This window comes from Phoca vitulina, unplaced genomic scaffold, assembly GCF_004348235.1.
Source record: "Phoca vitulina isolate PV1807 unplaced genomic scaffold, GSC_HSeal_1.0 scaffold26, whole genome shotgun sequence".
NCBI classification, from domain to species: domain Eukaryota; kingdom Metazoa; phylum Chordata; class Mammalia; order Carnivora; family Phocidae; genus Phoca; species Phoca vitulina.
The window spans coordinates 8,661,746-8,678,402 of record NW_022589729.1 but is presented as its reverse complement, the minus strand read 5'-3'; the positions used below and the strand labels follow the sequence as shown (position 1 = coordinate 8,678,402).

The 16,657-nt window shown below is 41.4% G+C and overlaps 1 protein-coding gene and 1 pseudogene across 8 annotated transcripts in view; both read right to left on the bottom strand.

Moving 5' to 3' along the window:
* The window catches only part of LOC116643350, a 65,199-nt pseudogene extending 60,002 nt beyond the window's left edge, over nucleotides 1-5,197 (bottom strand).
* Nucleotides 1-16,657, bottom strand: part of ESRRG (estrogen related receptor gamma) — a 563,748-nt gene that overhangs the window by 488,727 nt on the left and 58,364 nt on the right. The gene's annotated exons all lie outside the window — the stretch shown is intronic.

Here is a 16,657-nt window from a genome sequence, read left to right as displayed (position 1 = left end):
TTTGACCAGATCTGAGATTCATTTTTAAACTGATGTTTGCCATGATAAAAGTAACTTCAATGACTAGACACATATGAGTAGTTACATGGTTGGACTAAAACAATGAAAAACTGGAAGTCATGATTAATTCCAGTAATACAATTAGCTGAATTGTAACCTCTGGTTTGGAAATATGGCTTAACTCACAATGAATACCCATAATTGTCTTATTAATCATAATCTCATGAATGAATAAAGTATTAGGATTAAAATAAAAATGAAATTAATACTAAAATCTAGACCTGATATCCATGATATTTACCAACGTCCTGTGTAATTAAACATGGTCTGTGTAGGGACCCCTGGGTGGCTCAGTCGGTTAAGCATCTGACTTTTGATTTTGGCTCAGGTCATGATCTGGGGGTCCTCAGATCAAGCTCTTCGACGGGCTAGGCACTGGGCATGGAGCCTGCTTAAGATTCTCTTTCTTTCTCTTCCCCTGCCCCTCCCCTCTCTCTAAAAAATTAAAATTAAAATTAAAAAAAATAAAAGGAGCAAATTGAGTTCAGAGATGACAGATTAAATTCACAGGACATTCACAAAAAGAGCAAAAGAGGTATTTCATCATCTCTGATGCATATACATACAGTATTCTAATGTAGTAGAATGTCCCACCATCCCAACATATTAAGACTTGTTGAATATTGACTTCTCAATCCCTCTGAAAATTATGGGGGGGGGGAGTTGAAAGAGAGAGAGAGAGCACCATCACCATATAGTGTCAATCTAAAATGTTTAAGACATTTTTCCATGGTGCCATGTAATTGCTAATTCACTAACTTTAGTTTCTCTTTGCAAAGGGAAAAGAGGGGACAGGAAAGACACTAAGTCAACGGCATTTTCATAGCAAACTTAGGAAGGTTGTTATTGCGTTACTGAATAATTCAAAGATATTATCCTTATCTTCAACTTAATGCCTGAAAATATCAGCACTTGTGAGGATTATTGTAAAAAGAAATTTGTGACTTCCTTTTAAAGGATTAGGGAGTGAAAACCTTCAGTTTTGTAAATATCTTTATCAAGGCAGTCTCCATTAAACTTTTCCCCTTCCTGTTTCATTGTTAGGTGGATTTTCTTTGATAAAACCCAAGCTTTCTAAACCTAGCAAAGAAGTGGACATCTTTCTTTCCTTCCTTTCTTTCCTCCTCCTTTCCTTCCTTTCTGCCTTCCTTCCTTCCCTTTTTTCCTCCCTCAGATGTTCATTCAATGCATATGTACTGAGCCTTTACTGGGTGCCAAACCCTGTTCCAGGTGCAGTAGAAGAGCCAGGGGCAAACAGGAAAAACAAGCCCCAACCCAATCATGGGATCAAGGTGGGGGCGAATGCACTGGAAGAGAAGGATGGTTAAGTGATCCACAGCGTGTCCAAGAGAGGAGCCATGACACAAACAAGAAGAACCATCTACCAAGGGGAGTCAGAAACCTCAGCTCTTCTGCCCTGTGCGTCTATTCCCACATCACACTCTCACCTTTAATCCATGGTGCTCAAACATGTCCTAAAGGAACGAGGCACTGAGACAACACAGCTACATATATATAGTTTTTTTTTGTTTTTTTTGTTTTTTTAATTTTAATTCCAGTATACTTAATACACAGTGTTATATTAGTTTCAGGTAGTGATTCACCAACTACCACAAACGCAGCGCAGGAGACATTAAAATCTTCACCACTACAAACCATTCACACTCTTCCACTCCTTTGAGCCTGACAGCCGGCGTGTGATATGGGCAAGCTAAGTCTTACTATCTCCATTTTACAGATGAGTACCTTGACACTCAGGAAGTTCCAAAGGGGTTGTTCAAGGTCACAAGGCTAAACAGCAAAGCTGTCTTAAATACCGACTTCCGATTCCAAATGCAGAGCTCTTCCCATACGCTATATCATTTCTCCCCAGTCAGTACCTGTATCTTCCGTGTAAGGAGAGAGCAGCTGAATCCAAACTCTTCCCTCCAGTGACCGCCACAAATCTCTGCATAGTGGGATACTGGGCGGTAACCAGTAGGGAAGGAAGATTTCCCTGAAGTTGCATGGGAAACACACTGAATTTCCTGAGGTTGTCTGTACTCTCTGGCTGGTGCTGCCAGTGGCTGTCAGAACTCTTGGAAGGGGAGTAGGAGGGTAGCGAAGACCAGTAAAGATAATGAATGAACCCCCTAAGAGAGCACAGGTGTCTATGACAAGCTGCCGTGTCAAATACCATCCCAACTGCCATCTCCAAAAATTTTACAAGTCTTATTTTATTAATCAGGTACAGGGATGCCTGGCTAGATCAGTCTGTACAGCATGAGACTCTCGATTTCGGGGTCATGAGTTCGACCCCCACCCCCATTGGGTGTAGAGAATACTTAAAAATAAAATCTTAAAATCAGGGACAATGACCTTGATTTCTACCTAAGTCCACACTTCCAAGGTTGTGCACTGAGTTGACTGAGTTGAAACAAATCCCACTTCCTTCTGAGATAAAGAAACTTAACGGAACAGACCGGTGTTACCCAACTAACTGCTGCATCCTCCCACCAGATACGAGGAATACTTTTCAGGATTTAGAAACTCAAGAAACAACTTTCTAAAATCTTGTCCAAAGACTTCAGTGGCCACGTTTCTGTGTCACCTGATGCAAACACACTTGGGAGGATTATCTTGCAGATGTCCAAACTTTTATTTGAAAGCAGTTAAAACATCCTCATTCTTCGTGGTAAGAAAAATATTTTACGTCTCAACATGTTACATGCACTTCCAGCTCTGTAATTTCGGTCTGCTTCTTTGTCACTAAAATACTTCCTGCTCCAGTCAATCTGATATAAATTCTACATGTTTAGGACTAGGTGTTACCTCCTCCTACTGCTCTCAGAGCACCTAGCATAATGCAGGGCTCACAGGGGCATGCTCTGTGTTGGCTGACTTATTCCTTTAAGGTATGATCTCGAAGACTGCTCTTTAAAATTCATTCCATAGGATGGTAGATAATGGACACTTTTGCTGAACCTGGCCTAGAGTGGATGCAACTCCTTTGATGATGAAGTCACTGGCTTTAAGGCTTTTAAAACTCTCAAATCCCAAAATCCAAAGACAAGCCCCAAGCAAGCTCATTATTTTATTTGACTTGAAAAATCAACAAATAAAAATGGCAGGCTATAAAACAAATGTAAACTTCCCATTGCTTTATGATGCTCTGCAAGTACAGCTGTTCATTGTCTATTGTTGATGGTGTTTGGCATGAATACTTGTGATCTGAAAGTTGTTTAAGGAATGCTCAGAGTAGCAGACCTCTACATCCATGTATCTCGTGAGCATATCCCATTGAGTATGGTTTTCCAATTTTAAATTGCTCTAACTTACACTCAAAGCATAAACATCAGACCAACCATGGGGATTTTTTTATTTATGGAGTACAAAATGAAGAGATCTCACTGCAGGGGGAAACACCAGCAAATCAGAAGAGCAGAGATGATCCCAGCCAGCCCAAAATGAGAGGGGCAGATGTAGTCATTAACACAGTTTCCGATGAATAAACATACCCTTTTGTACTATTTTGATGTTTGCCTGTTCCTGCATGCTGTGTCTCTTTGGCGAAGGAGAGCCAATATCTGTGTCTGAAAATGACTGTTAATCACATTTTTGAGAAACATATTTTAGCAAAGGATGAAAACACTCACAAATGCAGCTGGAACGCAAAAAGAGAGAGAGAAAAGCAGCCACCCCTGCAGCCAAAACAACTCAGTGTGGGAACAGTGTCATGTTGACGCATCTCTGAAGCCCAACTGATTTGTAAAATCATCAGAAACGAGGCGGCTGGCTCTGATTACCATTGTGATTTGGGGGTGTATTTATCCTTCGATAGAAAATCTGTTCAGATGAATTCTCCCCCATATATGCCACCCGTCAGGCGGTGCGCTAACGCTGATCTTCATACAGAACTGAGCCTCGTGAAAGGTTATCTTGTCATTCAAATGTACAGAATGAAAGGGGGAGATGTAACTTCCCACCAAATTTTGCTCTGTGAAAAGCAGTCCTTGAATGACTGTCTGAAGAGGCGAAGAGAGTTTTGAGTAAAATAGGCAGGGACCAGAGAAACAATGATCTTGATTGGAATATGATGGGAAATAAGCGAGGGGTGTAGTAGAGTCAGGGAGGCTGAGGCAGAAAAAGGGAAGACAAGAAAATTCGATTCTCTTCCCTATGATGTCAGCCCCTTACCTCCTTACCCATCCTTTGAGACAGTTCTGAAAATGCCTTCGATCTCTGGTCGACAGGTTTCAGCACCAATAGGCTAAAATATTCATAGGCAACTGCCTGCAAATTCCAACAAGCCACATTAAATAATTAGATATACTCATGATTCCAAGGTTACCCACCAGATGCCACCAACTCCATATGATCTGCTTGCTATGCAATATCCACATACGTGCAAAGTCTTATTATTATAAATAACTCATTTCCCAGCTGCATATATACTCTACAGAGAAAATGACACATTGCCTGACTATCACTAGAAGAAGCCAAGTGCAACTGATGTAAAATGCTGGCCTCCAAACCTGTTTCTCCTGCTTTTAGGTTTTATTTGGAACATAAAAGGAAGTCCCAACCTAAATGAGGGTTCTCTAGCATTCAGTAAACAGGTCTAGAGGTGCGTATTACAATGCCAGGAAGCAAGGCTGGCCTTCCTTCTCAGTGCCTATCTGAGTGCTGACTTAGGAAACTGTGACATGAATTGAAACTACTCAGGGGCTCTGGAGGGAACAGTGGCTGTGAGGGCTAAACTCTTCTGTACCCCCCGGTTTCCCCTCTACATTAGCTAACTGGTTGAGTGCCTACCTGCAAAGCACTTTGCAAGATACTCTCCCAAAGGGGTCTAAAAAATCCTGATCCCTCATTTTATTTAGTTGAGAGCTTACTCCCTCCTCTCTCCTTGTTTTGGGATTGGTTTCTGTCCTGGAAAGGACATAAGAGAGTTCTGAGCGCGCACACACATCCCACCCTTCATGCCCCACAGAAAGCCTCTCACTTGTGGGTACTTCACATTCAGATGTTCATCTAAATTCCCCAGGGAATTCCTCCGTGGTCCCTGATTGCCCACCTTTAAACTGTAATTGTCTTCCTCCTCTTGTCCCAGTTTGAACACTAGTCCCTGATCACTTGTTTCATTTGGACTATTCATATGCTTGGCCTTGACTTTTGTATTCAGCCTTGTTCTAACTTCCCCTTGTCTGGCTTCCTGCCCCCTTTGCAGGATTTACTGATTACTAGAAGACCCACCATCACCGGAACCAGGCACACATCCAGGTTTTGAGGTGCCTGAAATGTATCCGTCAGAGAGGGACTCTTTTTAATTAAAATAATACAAAAATATACACATAAAATAACAAAGCTTTGGAAGGAACCCAGGCAAGGGAGATGATCCAGCACCTAAATTTCATCAGCTTCTCAGTAAACCCGCCCCTAAGTAGAAGTCCATAATTCTAGTGGATTGTCACTGAATTTTTTTTTTTTTTGGCCAATCTTCTGAGAAGCCCACCTATTTCCATAATACTATGGAAGGAATACTAAAGGAAGACTTTGTTTTCCTTTAGAACTTGAGAATTTAAGAAAACATGCAAGTGTTTATGCCCACAAGAGGCATACAGTCAATATCTACTGAAGTAAATAACAAAAGTGATGATAAGAGGAAGTCATAGAGGCCCCAAACCACCAATGCATAAAATTAAGCAAAAAAGAAGTTCCTGGACGCAGTTTTTATTATCTTGGAAACAGTTACTGATGCACACCTAACCTGAGAGCTTCTGAAGGAGCTCTTCCCCTGACAGCCTTAGAAAAACCCTGGTTTCGAGTTTTGAGATCCTGATGCCAAGAAGCTGACATGGAGATTGGTAATTTAGAAAAGGCAAATTCAGAGGCTGAGTTTAGGCTAAAGGAACTGGAGCATACGGGAGCATTTCTCCCCTTCCTCCTTCCACAGTTTTCTCAGTGTGCCTCCCCAAACGTTTGCCCTCAGGAACTATGCTCTGTGGCCTCTTTCATATGCTGAGCAGTGAACAAGGTCTGCTGCTCTCTCCTCATTGAGCTCTCTGAACACCACCGAAAGCAGACCCTTCAGACTTCTATTAGGTTGCTAGGGCTGCTGTAGAAACTATTACAACCCAGGTAGCTCAAACCATAGAACTATACTGCTGCCGTGCTAGAGGCTAGAATCCGGAAACCAAGGTGTCAGACGGGGTGGTTCCTTCCCAGGTCTGTGGGGGTAGAATCTGTTCCAGGACAGGCCCCCGGGCTTGAAGATGGTGGTCTCCTTCTTAAGTCTCTTCATGCATCCAGATTTCCCCTTTTTACAAGGATATGAGTCCAACTGGTTTAGGACCCCCACTAATGACCTCCTTTTAACCTGGTTACCTTTGTAAAGACCCTATTTCCAAACAGGTTCATGTTCTGAGGCGCAGGGGGACACACCTCAACCCACAACAGGCCCATCACATGCTGTCTTTATTACACACTGAGACAAAAAAGATGTGCAGCTAAGGTGACCCTATACAAATGAGTTTTTCTGAGCATATGTAACTTTAGAATGCCAAAGAAGTGTTTGAAGAATGCATTTCATTAATAGCAAAGAACAGAGGCTTAGGAACTGATACGATGTTGAATGACAATTATACCAAATTTGGCAAATAATGTGAAATTGTGTAACCCTTGTCAATTTGCTTCCATGTCCATAGACATTCTAACAACTTAACTCAACATGTTCCAACTTTGTGAAGGATGAGCATTCTCTAGTCTCTGACAAACCATAGTTCCTGAGAAGGTCCCTCTGGCTAAGAAACTTAAGACTCACGGAAGAGAGAAGTGAAGTCAGAAGACTTACCCTGAAGGATGGTATTAGGCTTTCAGTGTATCTTATCTCTGGATAAAGAAGGGAGGAATGCTTAGTGCTATATGCTTGGAGCATACTTCAGCAACTAAGGACATAAAATGGCACGTGAGATCATGCTAATTGCCAAGAGGGTCAATAGGTGTTTGTTTAATGCCATTCCCCTGAAAGACTGACAAAGCATGTTCTTCCACTCAACTGGCTATAAGCACCCTGTCTCACCCCATCCCATCAAAATGAGGGGCTGGACCATTAGCACACCACAGGGAATGGAGAAGGTGAATATGATGTGATCATGAAAATCAAAGCCAAGCATCAAAGCAAGAGGAAGAAGATATGGATGGATGACAGTTGATGTTCCTCTAGGTGAATAATGCTTCATTGGGTGACACTAGGAGGGGGCTGAGGGGTGCCTATCCTCCCTTTTTTTCCTTCTTGCACCTGCTTTTGGAGAATTCCTTTGGCCCTTGTTTCTTTTTACCCCCTTTTCTCTCCTTCCAAAACAAAATTTACTTTTGTGACTGCTGTGGGTGTTTGGGTTCTTATTTTAATTTATTTTAAATTTTGATTTTAAATTTGGAACCTGCATAAGACTTTTGACATTTATTTCTGGGGGTGTTTTCTGAAGCTCGATGAAGTGGGTGTTGATTGACAGGCACGTTGCTATGGAGATAGCTGTCACTGCAGAGACTAAGGTTTTATTTCGTACTCTTCCTTTGTCAGGCAAAGGTTTGTGGGATATTTTAAAAATAGTGTAAGTGCCCTAGAATTAATAGGAAATCGTTCGGTGACTTTTTTCTAACATACCTATCAAAACCTGCGATTGTTTTCATTCTGCACTGTTCTGTTCTGCATATGTATTCATAACTGCTTTAAAACAAGTGCTTTCCAATATTGCTTTCTCTCATTGGTTGCTTGTTCTTCACATTTCTCCTAAGATACTGGCCCCCTATGAAATTGTACAGGTAGGGAAATAGAAGTAATAAAAAGCACTGAAAAGTTTTCCCCAAGAAATTTCCCACTAGTACCATCGTGGTGTGGGACAGCCCGCCAGATCCAGGCTAGGGCTATATTTACTGGGCAAGTTCTTCATCCGGGGCTTTTAAGGAAGAAATTCCAGAGATAAGAAAATGCACATATGACATTAAAAGAGAGGCATATTAATTTTAGTTTCTGCAGATTTAAAATGGGTTCAATTATCTTATTTCTATTTATTTATCCTCCACTTTTTCTAGCTTTTTGGACAGTTGAGCATATGATTAAATAAGATGTAGAACTTCTACACCCAATACTGATCAGATCCAAATCTCCTATTGCCCATGACCCCAACTCCCCAGACATTCATTACAGCCCAAAAAGCAACTGAATTTTGAATACTTTCTAAACAGCACTAAGAAAAAGAAAAAGCAGAAAACCCACGGAATAATAAGCTCTGCAAATAATGAAGAGTGACCCTGCTCTAAAGTCAGCTTCTTAGAAACCTGAATCCAATCATCTATTTTCTATATGACAGGCACCTCTCTGTAGGACTCCACATACCAACACAGCCCAGGACCCCGAATAGGTCAGCGCCTGGGGTCCTGAAAATAGTGCAGGGGCCGAGTGTTTGCCTTACTTTGTATTTTTCTGGCTGCAGCCAATTTCTACCACCTCTTCATTGGTCTTCTTTAGCTTCCTTTTACATGAATGTCAAATTTTGCATTGAAGGACCATCATTCAGACCCCTGCTGGAAAAGCAAATTTTCTCCTTTGGTAATGTTGCAGATTTGTACTACCTAAATATGAATTGAACCCAGAGTTTGGAGGAATATAAAATATATAGAAACACAGGTTTATTTTCTTGAAACCTGGCTCAAACTCACACAATTTCTTTAATCCTTCCATTGTGGGAGTTTATAGAAGGATTTCTTTTTCTTTATGCAGTCTCTGTTTATGCCATCTTGATGTATGACATTTTGCTTAGTAAACTAAAACCGTTCACTCTATCATACTTTTTAACTAATTGAAAATATATATAATACCAAGGAAGAAATAAGTGGGGATCTTAATTATGCATGACAGAGCATGATTTGACATTTCAGGGACCTCAGATGGTTTTGGCTAGATCTGGAGTGAGAAAAGAAGAAAGGTGCTCAGAAGAGGCTTGGGTCAATCTTACCTTCTCATTCCTAGGGCTGAAAATGCTGATATGGGGAATGCACTGGAAGAGATATCTACTTCTTGGATCTTAATGCAGAAAGTCCAGTGAGTCCAATGAAGAACAAATCTTAGAACTTGATAAAGATGGTGGGAAAATGAAAAGGTCAGGAAAGTGAAGGAGTGAGGTATGTATTATCATAATGTAGACTGAGATGTTAGTAACTTACACACCCTAAGCACAGAATTATGCATACATTTTATGAAATAGGTACCATTTCTTTTTTTTTTTTTTTTTTGAGATTGTGTAATGGGACAATTACTGAACTTTGAGTCAGTGATCTGGAATTTGGCTTCTCGAGTCATTAAATAAATGACCTTATGGAACTAACAGTTAAGTTGAAACTAAATCTCATGTTTAAAATGATGCCTTGCCTACCTTACAACCTCTGAGAGCAGGTGAAACTGTAAACTGCTCTCCAAATTAAGTTGTTATGGATATTTTCCTCCTCCTTCTTCTTTTTTTAAAAGATTTTATTTGGGGAGCCTGGGTGGCTCTGCCCTTAAGCGTCTGCCTTCAGCTCATTTCATGATCCCGGGGTCCTGGGATCGAGCCCTGCATCGGGCTCCCTGCTTGGCAGAAAGTCTGCTTCTCCCTCTCCCACTCCCCCTGCTTGTGTTCCCTCTCTCACTGTGTCTCTCTGTGTCAAATAAATAAATAAAATCTTAAAAAAAAAATAAAATAAATAAAAGATTTTATTTATGTATTTGAGAAGGAGAGAACAAGTGGGGGAATGGGGAAGAGGGAGAAGCAGACTCTCTGCTGAGCAGGGAGCCCAAAGTGGAGCTCGACCCCAGGACCCTGAGATCATGACCTGAGCCCAAGCCAGATGCTTAACCAACTGAGCCACCAGGGTGCCCCTCCTTCTTCCCTATCTTCTCCCTCCTCCTCCAACTCTGACTCCCCCTTATCATTCCTCCTCATCATTACTTGGAATAAATGTATAGACTGGAAATCACATTTTAGCATTTGCTTCCTGCAGGAAGAGAACCCTCAAAAGATATTTCCCTTATATCCCCTCTCTTTGACTCTACTGATCATGTCTCCAAAGCCAGTGGTTAAATTTTGCTGTAAGTGGATCCAGTTTGGCGAATGTCATTAAGAAATTCATAATCTGAGTAAAATATGGGTGTTTTTTTTTTAAAGATTTATTTATTTATTTATTTGACAGAGAGAGAGACAGCAAGACAGGGAACACAAGCAGGGGGAGTGGGAGAGGGAGAAGCAGGCTCCCTGCCAAGCAAGGAGACAGATGCGGGGCTCGATCCCAGGACCCTGGGATCATGACCCGAGCCGAAGGCAGATGCCTAACGACTGAGCCACCCAGGCACCCTAAAATATGGGTGTTTACAGAATTCATTTGCAAAGTATAATTACCAACTCAGCTAACTGATGCCTATATATCCAGGTGTATGTCTATGTAGTTTATCCTCATACAATACAGGAAAAGTGAAAATCCAATAAGTGAACTCTTTTACTGAGAAACATAACCCAAAAAAAGCCAGTTGTCACTTTTTAACAGACTGCAAATCAATAAGTGATGTAGGGTTTTACTTTTTGGTAACATTAGGATGTTGACTTCAGCATTAAGCATGGTATATAGATCAGAAGTTGGGACAGAATACTCTGCAATGATATACAAGTAAAAAAGCTTCTTATTTTAGAACCGTAGACATCAGTTATCTTATCCAATGACCAGCACTGCACTTGCACTATCTCGTGGAGTAGTGTGTAATCTATGGCCATTGAACTACAGTTGCTAGCCAGCGAGGGGGAAATGCAATACATTTCAGTGGAAATCACCAACACACAAATGGAGAAGAGCGTAATATAATAAAAACAACTCTTCTCAGCCTCATTCTCATTGAGGATAAGTGAAAGTGTTGTTATTAATGCTGCTGTCAGACAGGATCACATCTGAGTCACATCAGACACAATGGAACCTATCCTGATTTTTTACTTATAAGATCCCTGGAGAAGTCTACAGAACTAAAAAAAAAAAAAAAAAAAAAAAAAAAGAAAGGTGGGTGGGGACCTATTCTATATCCAGTGTTGACCATCAGGGCATTTGTACTGATTTTGTTTAAAGTTACCTAAAAAAGAAAAATCAGAGTCAATTTCCAGGTTGACCCCTTCCTAAATATGTTTTTTTGGCAAGTCACCTCACTTGATTGTGCCTCGGTTTTTTTCATGTATTTAGATGGAGGTAATAATAATATCTATCACATGAGGTTTTTGAAAAAGTCAGTTAAAAAATATTAAAATGTCCTAAAATCTCTATTATGCCAGGGAAATGTTAGTTGACAGTGATAGTTGCTGGTGGCAGCATTAGCAACAACGGGAATGACAAAAGGCTACATATCGATTACATAACCCTTCAGCAGGGCCACAAACACATTAATATTTCTGCAGCAACAGACAGAAATAATCACACTTAGTGGAATAAACAAAAGACCATAATTAGCCTGGTGTCAGATCAGGTCAGATTTTGGTGCCAAATAAGTTTTGTGGCCAAATTTATAAAATAAAAATAAAAACCAACAACAGCATCTTTTGGATTTCAGAACTGTGGATGACAGATTTTGGATTTGAACGAATCAACAGACACATCTGATCCGATCCCCCAACTCTTTCGTCAGCCCATCGCTCTTCCTTTACAACTCTCTACAATCTCTGCATCGTTGGGCCACGTTCTCCAGCACAATGGGGAGACAAATACTCAAAAATACAATGTAAAGGAGGATCCTATTCTGACAGGTCTTTTAGTTTCCATGCAATCCATCCTCTACCCACTAGTGAGTGATCTTGTTGAAATGAAAGCTGAGACTTGTCACCTTCCTGCTAAAATCTTTCAATGCCCTTCCATAATTCTACTCAACACAGATCAAACTTTTTAAATATAGTGCACAAAGCCTTTGTGACCTGGTTCCTGCCTCCCTTTCTAGCCTCACCTTCCTGCTCAGCCCCTTTCTTCCCAATCCACAGACCCCATAGTCCAGTCTAGCCAAACGATTCACAATTCTCTGAAAATAATTTCTTACCTCTGCTCTTTCGCCCACACTGTGCCTTGTGTGGTGACTGCTCTCTCCCTCGTTGGGTCCTGGTGGGGGACTATTACTATTACTTTGTACATTCTCCCAAACAAAATTTCATCTGTGAAGTCTACCCTGACCTCTTCACACTTCCTTGGAGTTCCCACTGCATCTTGGGCCTGTTGCTGTCATGCACTTGCCACATGGCCATGTGGGCCACATTATGGCACAAGGACATTCTGTAATTATGTGTCTACTCATCTTCCCTGACTCTTCAGGAATCCTCAGTACAGTGACTAGTATAGGCACTTTACAGAGCACATGCTTAATAAATATCTGCTTCATGAATAAAAGTACTTCACTGAACTTTTCACTGAAACTAGAGACGTCAAAGGTATATGAAAAACCTCCAGCCACTAACCTTCAAGTTGGAGAAAAGTTCAGATGTCATTTATTTATAAGATAAATTCGGGGTTTGTTCTCTATTTGTGGTTCTCGTGAAAGAACTCTCAACAGTTCGGTACTCAGGCTGAAGAAAATTCTCTGCTTTTGACCTTGCTTCAGTAACCAAATTAGAAACATACAGCATTTAAACAGCTATCACCAGCAGTAGACAGAGATTAGAACTTGGCCAATGAGGTCTTGCTTTACAGTTGCTTTAAAGTTTCCAACAGACAAAGACACAGAGGGGGGACTTAGGTCCATAGAATTTTCCACAAATGCATGACTTTCCCACCACCTCCAAAGGAGATTTTTTACATGTTGATAACATTTGCTTATATGCTGATGCCTGAAAAATCCTGACAAATATGTTACAAGCATCTCTGTGGTGAGGAGAAAAATGTTCCAAGCAGAACAATGTTTAGCGTATACAAGGATACCATTGTAAGGTTAGCCCGACAGGACCAACACATTCATCTCAGGTATTCAAATACTACGTAGTGCAACTACTAACTAGTACATTCCAAGTGAATCTGGGACAAATCATTAAAGAAGATGCTTTATGTATTAAGAAACACAGAGCCGGTCACATTTGTCCTTCTCTTTTCCTCAACTTTATTTTTCTTTCTTTCTAGAAATGAGATGTTTTTCTTTCATAGTAAGAGGACCACAGCAAGCACTGGTGGGAGTCTCTCTACCTTATTCATCCTCAGTGCCTGGTACAGGGGCTGTTCCAATAGGAAGCTCTAACTTTGTTTACTAAACAAAACCAGAAACTTTGACTTGGAGAACATACTTAAAAAACATCTCTTTCTGCATTTTAGCTGTAATAAGGAAGTATTTTGAATTTACTGATTTCAGTGGTTGCTTGGCAAAGGCGAAGGCCATACTGTGACTTATTCACAATGAGCTACCTGGATAAAATACCAGAACTCAGGTATCCCTAATACCACTCTCTTTGTGGACCTTCAGCCATAGGCTCACTCAAAGCCACAGAATAACTACATGGAATCTCCCTTTCCTGTTCTGCCCTAAATCTCAAAGGTCCAGGTACACCCTCACATAATGTTTTGCTCAAATCAGCAAAGAAGCATGAAAAAAAAAAATCACTGGGGAAAATAGCATTTAAGTGTCTCATACTGAACTTTAGGAGATCTTTTCCTCTTTATTTTGGACTTGGATGTTAACCATTAAGGAATACTGGTAGCATAGTGCCACATTTTAAACAGAAAAATGTAAAAATGCAGGAAAGTAGAACACATTTTCAAAATTTCTGAAAAGAAGTTGTAAAGTATTCACTTAGGCATCAAACTCAGTCTAATCATCCACCTTACCTGGAATGTTACTACTTAACTCTCAACATTACCTACTATAACATTTCACAATGAGGAAACCCAGCCTCGAGCAGTAACTTCTGTGAGTTCCAACATTCTAATATCCAAAGGGAAATAATTGTCTTCCTCTTCTTTATACCAAGGTTTTGTCAGTGATGACACCTCTACTTGAAATGGGAAAAGAACCAATACTCTCTACCTTCCATGTAAGATCCTTCAAAGATGGAAGCAAGAATATACATTTTAGTGGGCCTCAGAACACTTGCTTGGGGTGGCAATGTCAGGGAGAGCAAGAAGTGAAATGGTACAGAGGATCTCTTGCTCTTGTTGAAGCCTTATAAGGTACTGTTGAAAAATCTACAGATAAGCATCTTAAATCATGGTAAATTACACACTGCATGCTGGTGACTCGGTCATGGAAAATTATGAAGCTACGTGATGTCTCATTTGTTGTGCTGAAAACAAATGTAAATAAATTACTGGGAGAATCTCATTTACATTTAGAAATTCATCCTGATGCATGACATGACTACTGATTTTTTTTTAAAGATACTTTGAGAAGAAATGCCACTCATTAAACCCACATCATGAGGATCATAGTAGGAGTTTGATGTGGTGCAAGCTTTTTAAAACGAGGAAAAGCCACCTTTCCATAACAGTAGGAACACCCACCCCTACCCCGACACCCTTCCCAAACCCTATACTACAACCCATCCCCCCCTCCACACACACACACAGGGGAGGACAAGCAGCATTAAGCTCATGGTTCTTCCACTTCTTCTAATGCCCCATCTGCTGCCACTCAGAGAGAACACTCTTGACCCACTGTCAGTGGGACTAGTTGGCTGCCCAGTAGTGGGGATGGCTTTCAGTGAGCCATTCACACACTCTCACCCCCTTCCACCCATGCCCTAGGCAGCTGGCAGGGGTTAATGGGACAGAATGGAGTTAACTGGCTCCTGTAGGGATCAAACCCATGACCGATCTCATTAACGGTCTGCTTTGACCAACTGAGCTGCAAAGCCATGGACTCATTGAATAGGAATTGGTCATCAAGTGGCACAGATGCCCTGCACTAAGATGCAGCTGACCTGAAAAGGCAGATATAAAATACAGGAGATTGATGGGATTTGAGCAAAAACCTTGAAGGGCTTCAGGTCTAGGGTGGCTGTTAGGCTTGCTGCCATCCTTAATTTATCCCATCCACCTCTCCATGACTCCATTCAAATAACCCAGGGCAAAAGCAAGGACTTATGAAACAGGGACAGAGTTACAGCACATTGAATGTAATGAGAGCAAATCGGGCAAGCACTTAACAAAAAGTTGTGAGAACCGTTATATATATAGCCTATAAAGCTGCAGCTACAAAGGATTAGACTGTTGTTCCTCGTTGTTACGATTCTACACTTAGCACAGTCCAGCACACTCCGTGCAATATTCTTCCTTCCCCACCAAACACAGCCACACATCCTAAAGCCTCGCCTTCTGAGTGAGGACCTGAAACTCCCCCTGCTTTGCTCTGCAGCTGGGACTGTGGACTCACTTTCCAGCCATTCAATTTCTTCCCATCTTTTTTCTCTTCCCCATTCTAAATAGATATCTCAAAAAGTTGTCGAGTTTTGCTTTCCACCCCACAAGGGTGAAATACAACCATTTCCTAAATAGGGATATTATGGTGTGCTCAGCTTCATCCACAGCAGAATATTTACATAAGCCTGAAGAGGTCTGAGAGTTTATTGGTTAAGGGAAAAATAAGCAGGCCATGAAATAATTATTTTTCATTGTGCCCTGCCAAAGCCATTCAGCCAAAGGCTAAATTGAGCTGCTATTGTGATTATTTGAACTGTGGAGCCAAAAAGTCTTTGCTGCAAAGCATCCCAGCTGTCCTAAATTTTGTTCTGATGGCTAGTGTTCATTCTGGCTCAGACCCTGCCAAAAAAAATGGTCCCCAAAATAGGCGGGTGGAAGGGTTGCTTTATCCAGACCCACATCAATTACAGATTTAGGGCCATTCAGAGAACTTGATTATTAACAAATCACTTACTGAAACTGTTATGACAGGGTCCCCATATGCAAATGGCAGACCGCTCATATGCACACAGCGAGGCGGGGAAATCAAAACTAAGACTTCCCAAATTTACTGATGGTCATTTCTTTTAACGCTCATTGTACTTCATAGCAAATGAGTTCTTCCCAACGGTCCTCACGGCTGGGAGGCTGCAGCAACAGCATTACGGGGCCGGCTTAATGGGGGCATCCACCCCATGCTTGCCTGGCACCTTGACAGGTACGTCTGGTGACTGTAGGATTTCACAACTGAGTCAAATGGCCCTTTCAGGGCTTTAGGAAGCAATGTAAGCTCTGTGTGCTCAGCGTGGCACCCTGAGCATCTGGAGCAGTTCTGCCCACCGCAAGCACTCAACATAGATGTGGAAGGAGAGGAGGCAGGCAGGCTGACAGTCCAGTGGGACTAAGGCATTCTGTCACACCTTCTTTATAAATACGTCTTCTGTGGGCTATGATTGACACATTTCTGAAAACTAACCTAGAGTTAGTTAGTGGAGGTGCGGAAAATTGCCAAATCAGCTATCTTTTAGCAAATCATCACATCCCTCTCCTTAGAACAAGATTCCCTTCACATGGAGAAAAGAAGCAAAGCGAAACAGTTGGCCCTTGTTCAATGTGGGGGTTAGAGGCACCGACCTCCCCACCCGACCCCACACAGCCAGAGATTCGCGTGTAATGTTTGACTTGC